Below are 20,885 nucleotides of genomic sequence, written 5' to 3' on the forward strand. Positions count from 1 at the left end.
ACTTCAAGAGTTGATATTCTTTGGAAGTATGCAGTTACTCCCTAACTTATCATTTCATACATTCATAATTTTATCAAAATTATTGTTAGGATAACAACAAAATGTCTATAATGTAGGATTTATAATAATAATAATAATAATAACAATAATAATAATAATAATGTCTCTCTTGCATAAGAATGTGTTAATAACACGAAGTAAGAATGTTATTACATGGAGTTTATTATGACAAAGAAAGTCACAATGGTTACTCTGTATATTTTCTTTAATAGTAACATATAGCAAACAGAATTAATTCATGTGATGCATAATAGGGATATATAGGGCCATATACCACTTCCAATGCTTTGTGCATCTAATTCAGTCTGGCTACAGTAAGATGAAAGCATGCACAGCATCCAGGAAATAAAGCAGGAGTCATGATAATTAGTCATGATACAGTGCACTCCAACTGCTCACATAACTAGCATACTAATAACACTTGTGTGGTGAACGCCATCTCAGCATGTTATAAGCCTTGTATGAGGAAATCATTGGTATGATGGCATCAGTTTTTACAATCATGACTCTTCCTCTATATTTTGTGTGCTGTACATGTGTCAGAGCAGTCTGACCATGGTCAAATTACAATATATGTATAATACACTCAAGTGCTTATATGTTAGGCCTCAAAATGTGCTTTACAAATATAAATTTAGGTGAATATTGCAATACATTTACTACACAAACATATGAGAACTAATTAAAGAGTGTATCCATTCATACTTATGAATACCTCAGACCATATACCCACTAGAAATTGATTTGCTTTCAAAGGAGACTGTATGTGTATTTAGTACGTAGTCGTAATATAGTATTTTTAATTGTTTTCAGGAGGTCATTGGCCATTGACCTTTGATGAGCACAAGAAAAATAATCAAAAACCATTCAGAACACAACTCAATTCCAATCTACTGTAATGCACCACGCTCAAATGCATTTAAAACTGAAGTGGGTAGGCTGGTATTAGAAACAATGGAATCTAATATCAAACTCATTCAAACGCATTCTAAAAGGGTTAAAAAAAAAGTGTTAACAAATGTACTTAATTTAACTCCAGTATGTATGAGGTTATATAAAGGAAAAAATTCTAAGTATTTTGTCATTATGCAGCTTTATGTTGGAGCACTGAGAAAGAATCCATGGGATTCTTAATGCTGAAACAAACTGACCCATTTAAGAAGTTGTTAGAAAGGCCCTCTCTCATCTGGCAGATCTGTCACGTCATATGCTACGTGAGACCTTAGCAACCTCTGTTTTGTTTAAAAATATGTAGCATTATATAAATATGAATGAATTGTTTTGTTCACAGCATTATTCAGCACTATAGGCCACTGGGATAAATGTACCCCAGCACAACAGTACTTTTATTGTCATATATAGGGGTGATTTAGAGGAGGACGGAGGGAAGCCATTGAGCGCAAGTGGCCAATGGTTTCCCTCTGCGTATGCCCAGACTGACTGCTCATGCACCGCAACGGTTACTGCACAGAGGCACAAGTTGAAATTTCATGGGAATACATGCAATTTTGAAATGCATTTCAGGGTATAACTGGGGGGCGGGGGCTAACAGTTGAAGGCATATTAGCTGCACTGATACTGGTAGCCATGATCAATTGGATATTCTATGCATGCCATAGGCATATATAATTTGCAATGGTCCGGCCGATAATGCACCAATAGTGCCTCTTTGTACACACAATGGCGGAATTGTACCACAGCCTGTGGGCATCTCAATAGAATGCCTATCGGCCACGGTATTACCATAAAGTTGCAGTAGTAACTCAATCTGAATCATCCCAATAATCTGCAATACTGAGTAGCACAGACTAGTCCCATGGCTGCTGGTCACTGTAGGGTAATAAATAATGCTAAATGGAAGTGAGCACTAGTTGTTACAGATTATGATAATAGTTATGAGTACCATATTTGAAATCCATGGTATATATACTAGGCAGTGGGGGATTTCCCGCTAGGCATGTGCCTGGGGGCTACACTTGTTGAGTGATGCACAGCCGGCTGGGCCCCCCTCCCACCCGCTGCCCACTGCATCTGAGCAGCAGCCCCCCCCCCCCGCCCCCCTTTTTTTTCCAGGAGAAGAGAGGTCGAGATGAAGAGTGAAGTGTGAGCAGAGGGGAAGAACAACATGGGACCCAGAAGACTGCTGTCAAAGAGAGAGGTGGAGCTGCTGCAGATCCCCAGCTGCATGTGTGGTAAGCGTGTGCAAGTGCAGTGTTTGTGTGTGTGTGTGTGGGGGGGGGGGGGGGTATATGTGCAGTGTATGCATGTGTGCAGTCTGTGTGTGAATGTGTGCAGTGTGTGGGTGGAGAGGCGTTGACGGGGCAGTGAGCCGTGATGAGAGCAATGTGAGCAGTAGGGGGCAGTGGAGGTGATGGGGCAGTGAGCTGTGATGAGAGCAATGTGAGCAGTAGGGGGCAGTGGGGGTGATGGGGCAGTAAGCTGTGATGGGAGCAATGTGAGCAGTAGGGAGCAGTAAGCTGTGATGGGAGCAATGTGAGCAGTAGGGGGCAGTGGGGGTGACGGGGCAGTAAGCTGTGATTTGAGCAATGTGAGCAGTAAGGGGCAGTGGGGGTGATGGGGCAGTAAGCTGTGATGGGAGCAATGTGAGCAGTAGGGGGCAGTGGGGGTGATGGAGCAGTAAGCTGTGATTGGAGCAATGTGAGCAGTAGGGGGCAGTGGGGGTGATGGGGCAGTAAGCTGTGATTGGAGCAATGTGAGCAGTAGGGGGCAGTGGGGGTGATGGGGCAAAAAGCTGTGATGGGAGCAATGTGAGCAGTAGGGGGCAGTGGGGGTGATGGGGCAGTGAGCTGTGATGAGAGCAATGTGAGCAGTAGGGAGCAGTGAGGGGTGATGGGGCAGTAAGCTGTGATTGGAGCAATGTGTGCAGTAGGGGGCAGTGGGGGTGATGGGGCAATAAGCTGTGATGGAAGCAATGTGAGCAGTAGGGGGCAGTGGGGGTGATGGGGCAGTAAGCTGTGGTGGTAGCAATGTGAGTAGTAGGGAGCAGTGAGGGGTGGGGGAGCAGTTATGTTGGCAGTGAGGTGTGATGGGGTAGTGAGCTGGGGTGGGGGATAAGTAAGGTGTGAGGGGGAAAGTGTGAACTGTAGGGGGCAGTGAAGTGTGAGGAGAGCAGTGTGAGCTGTGGGGTATCCGGATGATAGGTCGACAGTCAAAAGGTCTACAAGCAATAGGTCAACACCAAATGATCGACATGCATATGTCAACATGGGCAAAAGGTCAACAAGGTCAAATAGTCGACATGACAATGGTCGATGCATGAAAAGGCTAACTTGATTTTCTTTGAATTTTTTTTATTTCTTAAACTTTTTCATACTTTGTCATCAACATGGACTATGAGTGGGAATAGTAACCTGCCCGAAGGCAAGCCACGCAAAGGGACATGGTGCACTAATTGGGGTTCCAAATGCAGGAAGGGAAAATGTGACATAAACCCCATGTCGACCTTTTTATGTGTCGACCTTTCGACCCTGTTGACCATTTGATCACATCGACCTTATGCATGTTGACCATTTGGGGTCACCCTAGATAATGTTGACCTTTTGACTGTCAACCTATTGATCCATAACCGAGCTGAGGAGGGGGGAGAGCAATGAGATATGGAGGGAACTGGAGAGAGCTATTGAAGGGGTAATGAGAAGGCTATGGGTAGATATAGAGGGAGGTAATAGTAAGAGACATATAATTTATTTATTTTTTGGAGAGAGGGGTGAGGGCAGCCAATACTGTGTGCCTAGGGGTGGCCTAACCCCTAAATCCACCTCTGGTAATAGGTACCTGGGACCAACAAGGGGAATGTAGTTCAGATTTTTTTAGTTACTATGAAATGTAAATTGAAAAACCATTACAATACTGTTTGCCCTTACTTAAACTTTTTTTTCTTTTTTTTTAAATAACATTTAATTGTGCTGAATTTGCTTATGGAGTATGGACCCCATTCAGGTTGGATTGCAAAATTTGAGAAACTCAATCCAGCTGATTCAAACGACCGGGCATGCGCAGCGTTCACATTGCGCATGCGCACCCACAATTAGTAATTATTTCTGTGAACGCATTGTGCTTCAATGCAATCACATTTTGATTGACAGAAAGTCAGCATTAAGGGGAGGAAACATGGCGTTTTGTAGGTGTGTTTGTAAAAACGCAGGTGTCGCGATTCACTTTTGGGTGGGTCCCTGACATCAGTGATGACCACTTCCAGCCTTTTGCGTATGCAGAATTGTGAACTATCTTGCCTGGTGCAGATGGAGAAACTCTTTGACGTTCCGGTATTTGTGTATGGTAATGCGATCACATTGAACATTGCGATACGTTTGCAAATTCTTCACTGGGCATTTATTCACTATTACTGGGCGGTAACTATTTAATCACAGCAACTGCTTTTTATCAGAAACTGCAATCCGTGCTGAATAGGGTCCTAAGGGCCTTATTCAGAGATGGACACAGATCACTGCATATACGCAGTCAGATCTGCGTCCATCTCCTCACATACTGGGGGCCACGCAGTATAGGGCAAGGCCACCTGGCATGTGGACGACTTGGAACTAAAGTTGACCCCTGGCTGTGCTGTCAGACATTTTTTTACTCGGAGCGGCTGCGCGTGACATCATGCAGCTACTCCGAAAACCGTTCCTGCTCCCCTCGTTCTTCCCGCCCCTGCAATGTCACATTGGTGCCCTGTAAGCACCTACCACTGTCAACCACATTGCGGGTGCATCCATCGGCACACTGCGCTGCAGCCGCATTAGCGGCGGCATCTGAATTACCCCCTATGTGTGGTAGCTCACACAATAGACAGTTTTAGGAGACAAACATCCAGTATTTGTATGCTTTATCATGCAATAGCAGCCTACTGATTACTGCAGATCATTGCTCTTTGCCCCATGTTATTAAATACACCCCTTTAACAAATGTTATTCAAGGAATACAATGAAATGTTATTACATACCGTAGTGCACAATTTGGTTCAAACAGAACATGTGTTACCTGCACTGAAAGTGTTGCAGTCCTAATGAAAGAGTCCTATGTCCCCACCTTCTGGCCAGAACCTGCAGGGACTTTGTTCTTATTACTAAAATAACCTGGAGTTCCTGGCCATACTGATATAGCAGTAGAGTTTTCATTATGCTGGAAACCCCCCTAAAAGAGCCCTTGAGAAAGCCCAGCTGATCTGAGCTGTAGTGTAAAATGCAAATAAAACACACAGCTGTGAAGTGGAAAGAAATCAAAGTATTTATAAAAACAAAACACTTCTCCTTATGTGCAACATGGTGTCATTTCCCATATGCGTATGCTGGAGGTTATTACACTACTTCTAAGTAAGTTCACACAAGAACACTATCATTTTAAAATTGCATTTTATAGCCAGCACTAAAGTAATATTTTCAGGGATCATATTGTATGACAAAGCAGTGATGTATTGGGCCAATCTACTATGTGGAATTTGAACGCATTTAGCTATGTAGTTGTTATTTTATTATTTTATTATGTTATGTAATAAAGATTTTCTGTTTTTCCCTTGCCTTTTTGTTGGGCTTCACATTTATGTTGTCTGATGTGGGAATTTATGCGTTATTGTTACCAATAACATTTGATAGCGCTGCAGGTAATGTTTCTCCCCATGGAGTATACAGTATATTTACAAACGAATCCATCTGCTTTTTCAGCCCTGAAAGATTGCTGTGAGCGCAGTCCATGGGGTATCAGCATTTACTGAATAACATTGCTGTTAGAGGTCACTGACACAGAAATACATATACAACATATGTCTTCACAGAACAGTCCTAACGAAAGGCATGTGAAACAGATATTTATTAAGGAGCAAATCACACCCTTTTGTATTTTTCTATATAGAAGAAACCTAGTACCTGCACTAAGCCTAGACTTTGGAAAACATTCAGTAAATGCTTCAATTTAATGACTATAATTTAAAGCAGGAAGAATATCACAATAGTTACTGCTCTGATTGTGGATTACACAGCATTCTCTACCTACCTCCCAGTGACTGGCTGTCAGCATGCTGATTGGTGGACGATTGGAGCTATCCACCAATCAGAGTGCAGCATTCTCTACCTGCCTCCTAACTTGCAGCCAGACAGTGAATGGCTATCGGCATGCTGAATGGTGGATGGCTGGAGTTATCAACCAATTAGAGTGCTTACAGCCATTCACTGTATGGAAGCATGTGGAGAGACGGTATGTGTTCAGGATCCCGTAATACCAACACACCGGAGACACGACAGCTGCCAGAATACCGACGCCGGCATCCAGAAGAGATCAGGATCCCGATGACAATATCCTGACAGTCAGGATCCACAAAGTAAGTATGCACTGCCAGGTTAGGTTTAGGCTTCGGGAGGGTAGGTTAGGTTTAGGCACACTCCAGGGGGGGTGGGTTGGGGTTAGGGCTAGGCTGCAAGGTGGGGGAGGTTAGGGTTAGGTTGTGAGGTAGGGGACGTTAGGGTTAGGCTGCAGAGAGTGGGGTTTAGGGTTATGCACCACTGGGGGAGTGTTAGGGTTAGGCACTATGGGGAGGAGGGTTAGGTTTAGGCTGCTGGAAGGAGGGGTTAGGTTTAGGCACCACTGGGGGACAGTTAGGGTTAAGCACCAATAGGGGAGGTTAGGGCTAGGCTGCAGACAAGGAGGGATAGGGGATAGGGGGAGGGTGGAGAGGGTACCCCGTGCACCCTTGTCATCATTGCAGTGATTGGGATGCCGGCATTGGTACACTGACTACCGGCATCCCAACCACCAGCTTTTCATACTGTTACAGGAGAGACAGTATGGGACTGCATAGGGGTAAGTTATTATTATTATTTTAATTTATTCCCGGGATGTTTGGGTAAGGGCCCCAGTGCATTGCTTTGCCCGGGGCCTACAATTATATTAAGCCCTGGTCAAGAGCAGTAGCAGAGGTAAGTATAGAAGTCAGTAGGAGTGCTGGGGAGCAGTTACTGCCACTTAAATTGGAGGCTAGTATCTCTGTGGGTAAAGCTGCAGTGTTTCTGTGGGCATTTATAGAGAAATACCTAATCACAATTATATCTGTACTTTTAGCCAGTGGTGTCACAAGTGGGCTGCAGACAGATGTCACGCTTCCTCGGCACAACACCAAAATGTAGGCTCCTCCTCAGTGGCAGGGAACCGGGTGCTGCACTGTGACAATGTTGTGACAATGTTGTGCACTCTCTCTCAAATCTGACACTGAGGAAACCACTAACACGGACCCTGAGGAGAAACGAGTTTGTGGGACAGGAGAGCTGTTTTGGAACAGCAGAATACTCATCATTGCTGCAGCATTCATCTGAGCTATTTATTATCTTCATGCACCCAGCCGGTCTGTCACTGAATCGTATGCCCCAGTGCTAAGGGGAGGAATAATTGAAGTCCAGCCACCAGGTTTATATCTGGCTAAATCAGCTGTTTGCCTTTACAGCAACAAAGGAGAGTTATCTAATTGAGTGCATTGTAAGGTGTACTCTAAATCCTTACTGGACTTATACTTATGCACTGTATTACGGCCCTCATTCCGAGTTGTTCGCTCGCAAGCTGCTTTTAGCAGCTTTGCACACGCTAAGCCGCCGCCCTCTGGGAGTGAATCTTAGCATAGTAGATTTGCAAACGAAAGATTAGCAGATTTGCGAATAGACAGTTGTTAGCAGTTTCTGAGTAGCTCGAGACTTACTCTGCCACTGCGATCAGTTCAGTCAGTTTCGTTCCTGGTTTGACGTCACAAACACACCCAGCGTTCGCCCAGACACTCCCCCGTTTCTTCAGACACTCCCGCGTTTTTCCCAGAAACGGCAGCATTTTTTCGCACACACCCATAAAACGTCCAGTTTCCGCCCAGAAACACCCACTTCCTGTCAATCACATTACGATCACCAGAACGAAGAAAAAACCTCGTAATGTCGTGAGTAAAATACCTAACTGCATAGCAAATTTACTTGGCGCAGTCGCACTGCGGACATTGTGCATGCGCATTAGCGACTAATCGCTCCGTTGCGACAAAAAAATAACGAGCGAACAACTCGGAATGACCACCTACATGCGGACAAATAATATATGAACTTTGCTTTAAAATTGGAAAAGCTGCATGCTTAATCTAAAGTGCTTTATTAATCTGACATTGCAATATACATGGACACTGTATTCGTTTATTGCTTCTAAAGTATTTACCAGCTGGATAAGTTGCAAGCCTAACTAACAATGCTTTACTAACTCATATTAATATGGACTGATAGATTGCACCATTTCCAAGTGGAAGCCTCATGGAGACTGAGTCGGAATATAGTTCTTTTTAAAGTTTCATGTGCAAATTAGCATTAGGTGCAAGAGCACTGGCTGCTTATTACTACTTAGCTTATTTTTAATATTATGTTTGTGGATATCTATTTTTAATTGTGTGATACTGGCCGGTATCTATATTTCTGTGTATTAAATAATCTTATATAAAAATATATCAAAGTGAGAAACGCGGTCTCATTGTGTTTATTTAATGTTGTGCAGTGCTTGATTCCTGTGACTGAGGGGGAGATGTGCTTAACTTTGGGGAGTGATAAAGTGGAGAGAGAGAAAGTACCAGCCAATTAGCTCCTAGCTGCCATGTTACAGGATGTGATGGAAATATGACAGTTAGGAGCTGACTGGTTGGTAGTTTATCTCTCTCCACTTTATCACTCTCCAAGGTTTAGTACATCTCTCCCTGAGGAACAGCTGGTAGTGCAGGATCAGGGGCAGCCCAGCATCTCTAAGAATGATGGGCACACCCCCAGAGCGAAATAAACAAGGTCTTCCTGAGAGGCCACAGTCCCTTTTACAGGAGCAGTTTAAGGAGGTAACAGGGGCTATTTGGCGCAGCGGGTGTCTCTGACACTGGTGCTTCCACTGGTTCTGACCAGATACTCATATATTATATATGCACAATGGTGGCAGATCCAGAACAAAATGAAAGGGAAGGGGGCACCTTGACAGAGGAAGGGGGGGGGGGTTATATGCACACCAAAAAAGTTGGAATAGTCTTGCAATGAGAGCATGGCCTCACAATAAGGGCTGTGAACTAAAAGGGAATGCCATATCCATATGACAGGGAGAGAGTGATGCCTTGGAAAGGCAGAGGGTGACAAGAGAGAGGAAGACAGGAAGAGGCAGTGGGTGACAGGGGGAGGGTGACAGAGAGAGGCAGCGGGTGACAGGGAAAGGATGGCAGAGAGAAGCAGTGGGTGACAGGCAGTAGGTGATGGAGAGAGGCAATACATGACACCAGGGAGAGGCAGTGGCTGAAGGAGAGGGTGACAGAGAGAGGCAGTGAGTGACAGGGAGGGTGTCACCAGGCAAAGGCAATAGGTGACACCAGGGAGAGTCAGTGGGTGATACCAGGGAGAGGGTGGCAAGGTGAGGCAGTGGCTGCCAGGGAGAGGCAGTGGGTGAAGGAGAGGGTGACAGGGACAGGAAGTGAGTAACAGGGAGAGGTTGACAGGGAGGGTGTCACCAGGGAGAGGCAGGGGGTGACACCAGGGAAAGGCAGTGGGTGATGCCAGTGATGTCAGAGAGAGGGTAACAGGCAGTGGGAGCCAGCGCTGGGCAGTGCGTGACAGGGAGAGGTTGACAGGAAGGGTGGCTCCAGGGAGAGGCAATGGTGACACCAGGGAAAGGCAGCGGGTGATGCCAGTGATGGCAGAGAGAGGGTGACAGGCAGTGGGAGCCAGCGCTAGACAGTGCGTAACAGGGAGAGGTTGACAGGGAGGGTGGCACCAGGGAGAGGCAATGGTGACACCAGGGAAAGGCAGTGGGTCACACTAGGGAAAGGGTGACAAGGCGAGGAAGTGGGTGCCAGGGAGAGACAGTGAGTGAAGGATAGGGTGACAGGGAGAGGCAGTGAGTAACAGGGAGAGGTTGACAGGGAGGATGTTAACAGGGAGAGGCACTTTGTGACACCAGGGAGACGCAGTGGGTGACACTAGGGAAAGAGTGACAGGGCAAGGCAGTGGGTGAAGGATAGGGTGACAGAGAGAGGCAGTGAGTGACAGGGGAATATTGACAGGGAGGGTGTCACCAGGAAGAGACAGGGGGTGTCCCAAAGGAAAGGCAGTGGGTGATGCCAGGAAGCGGGAGACAGCGCTAGGTAGTTTGTGACAGGGAGAGGTAGTGGGTGAAAGGGAGAGGATGACAGCAGTTGGTGACAAATATACAGTATTATGATTTTCTTACCTGGACCCAGAACTGCAGCACGTGGATGGCAGCTCCTTCTTGGGTTTAACGCTGGGGACGATCACGGTCAGTCTGACTCCTTGTAATGCTGCAAGATCCCTTCATTGTCCTGGTTCCGTCGACCGCCTCATGTTGTTTAAATAATAATTAAAAATAAATTCATAAATGACAGGGGGGCACATGCCTTGGTGCCGCTTCCCCCCACCTTGAATCCGTCGCTGTGCATAAAAATGTGATAGTCAGAGACTTGCTGGCACTGGTGCGATTTAGGTTATATAGCCACTAGATTTAAAGTGGCAAGTAGTTTTAAGGTAAAATCAGGTTTGGTTTACCTTAAAACTAGCTGCTACTTTAAATTTAGTGGTAAAATTACTGAAATTGTAGCAGTGTCCCCAAATTTCAGGATATCACACTTGGGCTTTTTACATTCTATTACGATGCTGTTTTATATTCCCATAATAGTGGAAACTTTTGCAGATTAACGGAAAAAAAATTTTCATATTGAGCCAATCAGTAGTCAATGATTTGCTCGTTTTATTGCTAGAGATTGAAATAAATATTTGCGGTTTCTATATTTTAACCTCCTTGACCAAAGATCAGTCTCACAGTCATCCTTTCCTTTCATCCCTGTTAAATGACAGAATGTATATCTATCACTGCAAACAGAATGCCACAGCTATTAAATAGGCTTCTTCTTCAGATAAAGCAGCACCATAAATGTGTGTAACACATACTTCTTTTTACATATTACTGTCTCCTTCTATCAGAAAACACTATATTAATTCTGATTATTTCCCCCATTCCGGTTATATATTATCACAAATTGAAAATCAACCTGTGCTCTATTATGTAAAACATGCCTGTGTATTTTGATTGCAAATGTAGTGAAGAAATGTATATAACTTTTAGTTTCCTTGTTTGATACAAGAAGCAATCAAGGATGTCATCCTAGGCCCTATACCATCACATCTGTACATAATAAATGCAAAACATGACAACTACGGAAGCCAATCCTGGGATTGGGATTGGCAGAATACCAGGATTTTGCATAAAAAAACACTGAGATTTTGAATCCCTGGATTGGTGCCTCCATCCCAGGATTTTCAGATTTAAGTTGCAGCAGGCTGTGCATCTTTCTTTAGCACTAGTTCCATCAGCTCAGATGCTGTCCCTCTGCCTCTTACAGCTGTGCTGTGCAGCTGTGTGTGACATCATAGCAGTCACACTGAGGAGCCCCCTGCCAGCCCACACATTATATAGTCGCACCCACTAAGAGGGTAACGCTTGCTACACATCTGGATGTTTTACGTTTTTCCCCTATGATTCCTGCACTTCACCCTAGACTTTCTCCCCAGCTGGACCTCTAACCCTACCATAACCTAACCATACTCTAATACTAATACCCTAACCCTCACCCTTATCCTAACCCCTAACACTAACATCCTAACACTGATACCCTAATCCTTAACCTTAATCCTAATCCCTAACACTAATACCCTAACACTAATATCCTAACCCCCACCCTTAATCCTAACCCTTTACACTAATAGCATCATCATTAATCTTAATACCCTAACATTAACACTAATACCCCAACCCTCACCCTCAATCCTAACCCGAATGTTGACCTTAATACCCTAACACTGATTCCCTTACCCAACTGCTAACCCTAATAAGATAACCATAAGAGGGTAGACTTTATAGGCCAAATGGTTCTTATCTGCCATTAAATTCTAGGTTTCTATGTTTCTATGGGGCCTGTCGCCTGGCTACTGACTACTGTCAAGTGAATGTGTGTCACACACACTGTCACAGTGACACAGCCTGGTTCTTCTTAGTGTGGTCCAGGAAGTGGGGGCTGGGCTGGTTGGGGGCTATGTGTCTATATTAGTGATGTATAGTCAGAGTAGGCAGGGAAGGCAGAGCCTCACCTGTCATAGTACAAGAGTTTAGAATCTAACGTTTTTTAGAATAATACAAAGAATATATTTTTAACTAATAAATACCTTTTATTATTCTAATAATTTTTGTAGTCAAAACTTTCTGTTTTTGTAGTGCTCAACTGCATTAACAGGGAGAGATATGAGTAATGAGCTGAGCTTCCCCTGATGGTCACAAACTGACTGGCTAACGTGGGATTTGGGCTGTGCCACAGCCAATAACATCACTGTATAAAGGGATATGGGAGACAGCCGTCAAAGCTGCCTCAGTAACGGAGACAGCATGTCAGCTAGAGAGCTGGAGGGAGGCTCCGCCTCCACTTCTCACAGTTCTTCGCTGGCTGAAGTCTGAAGGCTGGGCACAACACCAGTATCCTCCCACCGAACCGCCATCCTGCCCTCTTCCGAACACATGACCATATCCTAGCAGCAACACTAAGCAGCCAGAGCAGAGAGATGGAGGTTGTGGGGCTGCTAAGGAGGCATGCTGTCCACTGCAGCAGCAACACCAGGTCAGTGCTCCCATCTCCCATTTGGTTTAGCTTTTTCTCAATGATCGCGGCCACAGAAAAAATATAGGTCTATGGCTTTTCGCAGACCCTATGTATTTTCACATGAAAAATGGAGGGGTGGTTTCGTGCGTAACAATTGAATACAGACAAACAAAAATGCAGAAGATGTTTTAAAAATCGCAAAAAAAAAATGTTTTTCACCAGCGCAACATTTTCGAGACTAATTGGATACCGCCTTAACTGTCTATTCCAGAATACTTATGCTTGTTTAGTGAAATTTAGCATCTGTAGCAATAATAATAATAATAATAATAAATAATAATATTAATACTAAATACTCAAACTATACATTGGCACCTCATTTTGTGTATTGTGTACATAGGATTTTCGCCACTTGTAATTAGCACCATTTGCTATTTAAGCTGACACTACATTCTTCAAGTAAGAAATGTTAGCGTCATCAGAGGTACTGAAAAAGTAGTGCTTACATATCTTTAGGTAGAAATGAATTTTTTTTATTTATTTTGATGTCATTTTTGCATTGTGGGTAGAAATTCCTCTGATTGGCAGAGAAGAGAATTTCAGTATGTTTAGGTCACCTTAGTAACACATTTATCTTGAATGTATTCTTAAACATTTTTATATATAAGTGTAAATGTATTATTAGTAGCTCATTCATTTATGGCAACCTTTGTTTTCTGTATTTATTAATCCAGCTCTTATGGCCCTACAGAAATTTATCTCTATTTTAATTATTTATTGTGAATGGAGCAACAATACAAGTAACATAAGAGGAAAACGAGCTCAGTTATTACAAGTAAATTATGCAAGGTTTTTTTCCCCATAGACATGATGTTTCATTACATTCAAAATTTATTAATGCTATCACAAGTGTAATGTATACATAAAAGTAATTACACTTAAGGTAGTCATGGTCAGCACACTCCTCGGATAACTAATTGACACTTGATATATTAATTAGAATATCCCATGAACTCTGCCTAGCCTCAAACCATTGAGTAAATTGAAAACATTTGTATAATTGTAATGTAATATCCATTGGTAATGGATCTATATATTAGTGATGAGCACCGGAAATTTTTCGGGTTTTGTGTTTTGGTTTTGGGTTCGGTTCCGCGGCCGTGTTTTGGGTTCGAACGCGTTTTGGCAAAACCTCACCGAATTTTTTTTGTCGGATTCGGGTGTGTTTTGGATTCGGGTGTTTTTTTCAAAAAACCCTAAAAAACAGCTTAAATCATAGAATTTGGGGGTCATTTTGATCCCAAAGTATTATTAACCTCAATAACCATAATTTCCACTCATTTTCAGTCTATTCTGAACACCTCACACCTCACAATATTATTTTTAGTCCTAAAATTTGCACCGAGGTCGCTGGATGGCTAAGCTAAGCGACCCAAGTGGCCGACACAAACACCTGGCCCATCTAGGAGTGGCACTGCAGTGTCACGCAGGATGGCCCTTCCAAAAAACACTCCCCAAACAGCACATGACGCAAAGAAAAAAAGAGGCGCAATGAGGTAGCTGTGTGAGTAAGCTAAGCGACCCTAGTGGCCGACACAAACACCTTGCCCATCTAGGAGTGGCACTGCAGTGTCAGGCAGGATGGCCCTTCCAAAAAACACTCCCCAAACAGCACATGACGCAAAGAAAAAAAGAGGCGCAATGAGGTAGCTGTGTGAGTAAGCTAAGCGACCCTAGTGGCCGACACAAACACCTGGCCCATCTAGGAGTGGTACTGCAGTGTCACGCAGGATGGCCCTTCCAAAAAACACTCCCCAAACAGCACATGACGCAAAGAAAAAAAGAGGCGCAATGAGGTAGCTGTGTGAGTAAGCTAAGCGACCCTAGTGGCCGACACAAACACCTGGCCCATCTAGGAGTGGCACTGCAGTGTCACGCAGGATGGCCCTTCCAAAAAACACTCCCCAAACAGCACATGACGCAAAGAAAAAAAGAGGCGCAATGAGGTAGCTGTGTGAGTAAGCTAAGCGACCCTAGTGGCCGACACAAACACCTGGCCCATCTAGGAGTGGCACTGCAGTGTCACGCAGGATGGCCCTTCCAAAAAACACCCCCCAAACAGCACATGACGCAAAGAAAAATGAAAGAAAAAAGAGGTGCAAGATGGAATTGTCCTTGGGCCCTCCCACCCACCCTTATGTTGTATAAACAGGACATGCACACTTTAACCAACCCATCATTTCAGTGACAGGGTCTGCCACACGACTGTGACTGAAATGACGGGTTGGTTTGGACCCCCACCAAAAAAGAAGCAATTAATCTCTCCTTGCACAAACTGGCTCTACAGAGGCAAGATGTCCACCTCATCATCATCCTCCGATATATCACCGTGTACATCCCCCTCCTCACAGATTATCAATTCGTCCCCACTGGAATCCACCATCTCAGCTCCCTGTGTACTTTGTGGAGGCAATTGCTGCTGGTGAATGTCTCCACGGAGGAATTGATTATAATTCATTTTAATGAACATCATCTTCTCCACATTTTCTGGAAGTAACCTCGTACGCCGATTGCTGACAAGGTGAGCGGCGGCACTAAACACTCTTTCGGAGTACACACTTGTGGGAGGGCAACTTAGGTAGAATAAAGCCAGTTTGTGCAAGGGCCTCCAAATTGCCTCTTTTTCCTGCCAGTATAAGTACGGACTGTCTGACGTGCCTACTTGGATGCGGTCACTCATATAATCCTCCACCATTCTTTCAATGGGGAGAGAATCATATGCAGTGACAGTAGACGACATGTCCGTAATCGTTGTCAGGTCCTTCAGTCCGGACCAGATGTCAGCATCAGCAGTCGCTCCAGACTGCCCTGCATCACCGCCAGCGTGTGGGCTCGGAATTCTGAGCCTTTTCCTCGCACCCCCAGTTGCGGGAGAATGTGAAGGAGGAGATGTTGACAGGTCGCGTTCCGCTTGACTTGACAATTTTGTCACCAGCAGTTCTTTGAACCCCAGCAGACTTGTGTCTGCCGGAAAGAGAGATCCAAGGTAGGTTTTAAATCTAGGATCGAGCACGGTGGCCAAAATGTAGTGCTCTGATTTCAATAGATTGACCACCCGTGAATCCTTGTTAAGCGAATTAAGGGCTCCATCCACAAGTCCCACATGCCTAGCGGAATCGCTCTGTGTTAGCTCCTCCTTCAATGTCTCCAGCTTCTTCTGCAAAAGCCTGATGAGGGGAATGACCTGACTCAGGCTGGCAGTGTCTGAACTGACTTCACGTGTGGCAAGTTCAAAAGGTTGCAGAACCTTGCACAACGTTGAAATCATTCTCCACTGCGCTTGAGACAGGTGCATTCCACCTCCTATATCGTGCTCAGTTGTATAGGCTTGAATGGCCTTTTGCTGCTCCTCCAAACTCTGAAGCATATAGAGGGTTGAATTCCACCTCGTTACCACTTCTTGCTTCAGATGATGGCAGGGCAGGTTCAGGCGTTTTTGGTGGTGCTCCAGTCTTCTGTACGTGGTGCCTGTACGCCGAAAGTGTCCCGCAATTCTTCTGGCCACCGACAGCATCTCTTGCACGCCCCTCTCGTTTTTTAAATAATTCTGCACCACCAAATTCAAGGTATGTGCAAAACATGGGACGTGCTGGAATTTGCCCAGATTTAATGCACACACAATATTGCTGGCGTTGTCCGATGCCACAAATCCACAGGAGAGTCCAATTGGGGTAAGCCATTCTGCGATGATCTTCCTCAGTTGCCGTAAGAGGTTTTTAGCTGTGTGCGTATTCTGGAAAGCGGTGATACAAAGCGTAGCCTGCCTAGGAAAGAGTTGGCGTTTGCGAGATGCTGCTACTGGTGCCGCTGCTGCTGTTCTTGCGGCGGGAGTCCATACATCTACCCAGTGGGCTGTCACAGTCATATAGTCCTGAGCCTGCCCTGCTCCACTTGTCCACATGTCCGTGGTTAAGTGGACATTGGGTACAACTGCATTTTTTAGGACACTGGTGAGTCTTTTTCTGAGGTCTGTGTACATCTTCGGTATCGCCTGCCTAGAGAAATGGAACCTAGATGGTATTTGGTACCGGGGACAAAGTACCTCCAACAAGTCTCTAGTTGCCTCTGCAGTAATGATGGATACCGGAACCACGTTTCTCACCGCCCAGGATGCCAAGGCCTCAGTTATCCGCTTTGCAGCAGGATGACTGCTGTGATATTTCATCTTCCTCGCAAAGGACTGTTGGACAGTCAATTGCTTGGTGGAAGTAGTAAAAGTGGTCTTACGAGTACGACTTCCCCTCTGGGATGACCATCGACTCCCAGCAGCAACAACAGCAGCGCCAGCAGCAGTAGGCGTTACACGCAAGGATGCATCGGAGGAATCCCAGGCAGGAGAGGACTCGTCAGAATTGCCAGTGGCAGTGACATGGCCTGCAGGACTATTGGCATTCCTGGGGAAGGAGGAAATTGACACTGAGGGAGTTGGTGGGGTGGTTTGCGTGAGCTTGGTTACAAGAGGAAGGGATTTACTGGTCAGCGGACTGCTTCCGCTGTCGCCCAAAGTTTTTGAACTTGTCACTGACTTATGAATGCGCTGCAGGTGACGTATAAGGGAGGATGTTCCGAGGTGGTTAACGTCCTTACCCCTACTTATTACAGCTTGACAAAGGCAACACACGGCTTGACAAATGTTGTCCGCATTTCTGTTGAAATACTTCCACACCGAAGAGCTGATTTTTTTGGTATTTTCACCAGGCATGTCAATGGCCCTATTCCTCCCACGGACAACAGGTGTCTCCCCGGGTGCCTGACTTAAACAAACCACCTCACCATCAGAATCCTCCTGGTCAATTTCCTCCCCAGCGCCAGCAACACCCATATCCTCCTCATCCTGGTGTACTTCAACACTGACATCTTCAATCTGACTATCAGGAACTGGACTGCGGGTGCTCCTTCCAGCACTTGCAGGGGGCGTGCAAATGGTGGAAGGCGCATGCTCTTCACGTCCAGTGTTGGGAAGGTCAGGCATCGCAAACGACACAATTGGACTCTCCTTGTGGATTTGTGATTTCGAAGAACGCACAGTTCTTTGCTGTGCTTTTGCCAGCTTGAGTCTTTTCATTTTTCTAGCGAGAGGCTGAGTGCTTCCATCCTCATGTGAAGCTGAACCACTAGCCATGAACATAGGCCAGGGCCTCAGCCGTTCCTTGCCACTCCGTGTGGTAAATGGCATATTGGCAAGTTTACGCTTCTCCTCCGACAATTTTATTTTAGATTTTTGAGTCCTTTTTTTACTGATATTTGGTGTTTTGGATTTTACATGCTCTGTACTATGACAATGGGCATCGGCCTTGGCAGACGACGTTGCTGGCATTTCATCGTCTCGGCCATGACTAGTGGCAGCAGCTTCAGCACGAGGTGGAAGTCGATCTTGATCTTTCCCTATTTTTGGAACCTCAACATTTTTGTTCTCCATATTTTAATAGGCACAACTAAAAGGCACCTCAGGTAAACAATGGAGATGGATGGATACTAGTATACTTATGGATGGACGAGCGACTGCCGACACAGAGGTAGCTACAGCCGTGGACTACCGTACTGCGTCTGCTGCTAATATAGACTGGATGATAATGATATAAAAAATATATATCACTACTGCAGCCGGACAGGTATATATTATATAATGACGGACCTGCTGGACACTGTCAGCACTGCAGACTCCTAAAGTAAGCTACTAGTATCAAGAAGATAGAAAAAAAAAACACCACAGGTAGGTGGTATACAATTATGGATGGACGAGCGACTGCCGACACAGAGGTAGCTACAGCCGTGGACTACCGTACTGCGTCTGCTGCTAATATAGACTGGATGATAATGATATAAAAAATATATATATATATCACTACTGCAGCCGGACAGGTATATATTATATAATGACGGACCTGCTGGACACTGTCAGCTCAGCACTGCAGACTCCTAAAGTAAGCTACTAGTATCAAGAAGATAGAAAAAAAAAACACCACAGGTAGGTGGTATACAATTATGGATGGACGAGCGACTGCCGACACAGAGGTAGCTACAGCCGTGGACTACCGTACTGCGTCTGCTGCTAATATAGACTGGATGATAATGATATAAAATATATATATATATATATCACTACTGCAGCCGGACAGGTATATATTATATAATGACGGACCTGCTGGACACTGTCAGCTCAGCACTGCAGACTCCTAAAGTAAGCTACTAGTATCAAGAAGATAGAAAAGAAAAAAAAAACACCACGGGTAGGTGGTATACAATTATGGATGGACGAGCGACTGCCGACACAGAGGTAGCTATAGCCGTGGACTACCGTACTGCATCTGCTGCTAATATAGACTGGATGATAATGAGATATAAAATATATATATATCACTACTGCAGCCGGACATGTATATATTATATAATGACGGACCTGCTGGACACTGTCAGCTCAGCACTGCAGACTCCTAAAGTAAGCTACTAGTAGTATCAAGAAGATAGAAAAAAAAAACACCACAGGTAGGTGGTATACAATTATGGATGGACGAGCGACTGCCGACACAGAGGTAGCTACAGCCGTGGACTACCGTACTGCGTCTGCTGCTAATATAGACTGGATGATAATGAGATATAAAATATATATATATCACTACTGCAGCCGGACAGGTATATATTATATAATGACGGACCTGCTGGACACTGTCAGCTCAGCACTGCAGACTCCTAAAGTAAGCTACTAGTAGTATCAAGAAGATAGAAAAAAAAAAACACCACAGGTAGGTGGTATACAATTATGGATGGACGAGCGACTGCCGACACAGAGGTAGCTACAGCCGTGGACTACCGTACTGCGTCTGCTGCTAATATAGACTGGATGATAATGATATAAAAAATATATATATATCACTACTGCAGCCGGACAGGTATATATTATATAATGACGGACCTGCTGGACACTGTCAGCTCAGCACTGCAGACTCCTAAAGTAAGCTACTAGTATCAAGAAGATAGAAAAAAAAACACACCACGTGTAGGTGGTATACAATTATGGATGGACGAGCGACTGCCGACACAGAGGTAGCTACAGCCGTGGACTACCGTACTGCGTCTGCTGCTAATATAGACTGGATGATAATGATATAAAAAATATATATATATATCACTACTGCAGCCGGACAGGTATATATTATATAATGACGGACCTGCTGGACACTGTCAGCTCAGCACTGCAGACTCCTAAAGTAAGCTACTAGTATCAAGAAGATAGAAAAAAAAAACACCACAGGTAGGTGGTATACAATTATGGATGGACGAGCGACTGCCGACACAGAGGTAGCTACAGCCGTGGACTACCGTACTGCGTCTGCTGCTAATATAGACTGGATGATAATGATATAAAAAATATATATATATCACTACTGCAGCCGGACAGGTATATATTATATAATGACGGACCTGCTGGACACTGTCAGCTCAGCACTGCAGACTCCTAAAGTAAGCTACTAGTATCAAGAAGATAGAAGAAAAAAAAAACACCACGGGTAGGTGGTATACAATTATGGATGGACGAGCGACTGCCGACACAGAGGTAGCTACAGCCGTGGACTACCGTACTGCGTCTGCTGCAGTGCTAATATAGACTGGATGATAATGATATAAAAAATATATATATCACTACTGCAGCCGGACAGGTATATATTATATAATGACGGACCTGCTGGACACTGTCAGCAGAATGCGTTTATAGAATAAAAACACCACACGACGAGTGTTTAACTTTTTCAGGCAGACAATCACAATATACTGGTGGTCAGTGGTCACTGGTCAGTCACACTGGCAGTGGCACTCTGGCAGCAAAAGTGTGCACTGTTAAAATATGTACTCCTGCTATAACTGCTCCCCAGTCTCCCCCACAATTAAGCTGTGTGAGCAGTGAGCACTCAGCACAGTCAGATATACAGTATTACATAGATGATGCAGCACACTGAGGGCACACTGAGGCTGAGCACAGATATGGTATGTGACTGTGTCACACTGTGTATCGTTTTTTTTCAGGCAGAGAACGGATTAATTAAACTGGTGGTCACTGGTCACACTATCAGCAAGTAGTACTCCTAATATGCTCCCCAAAATTAGT

This window comes from Pseudophryne corroboree, chromosome 1, assembly GCF_028390025.1.
Source record: "Pseudophryne corroboree isolate aPseCor3 chromosome 1, aPseCor3.hap2, whole genome shotgun sequence".
NCBI lineage: Eukaryota > Metazoa > Chordata > Amphibia > Anura > Myobatrachidae > Pseudophryne > Pseudophryne corroboree.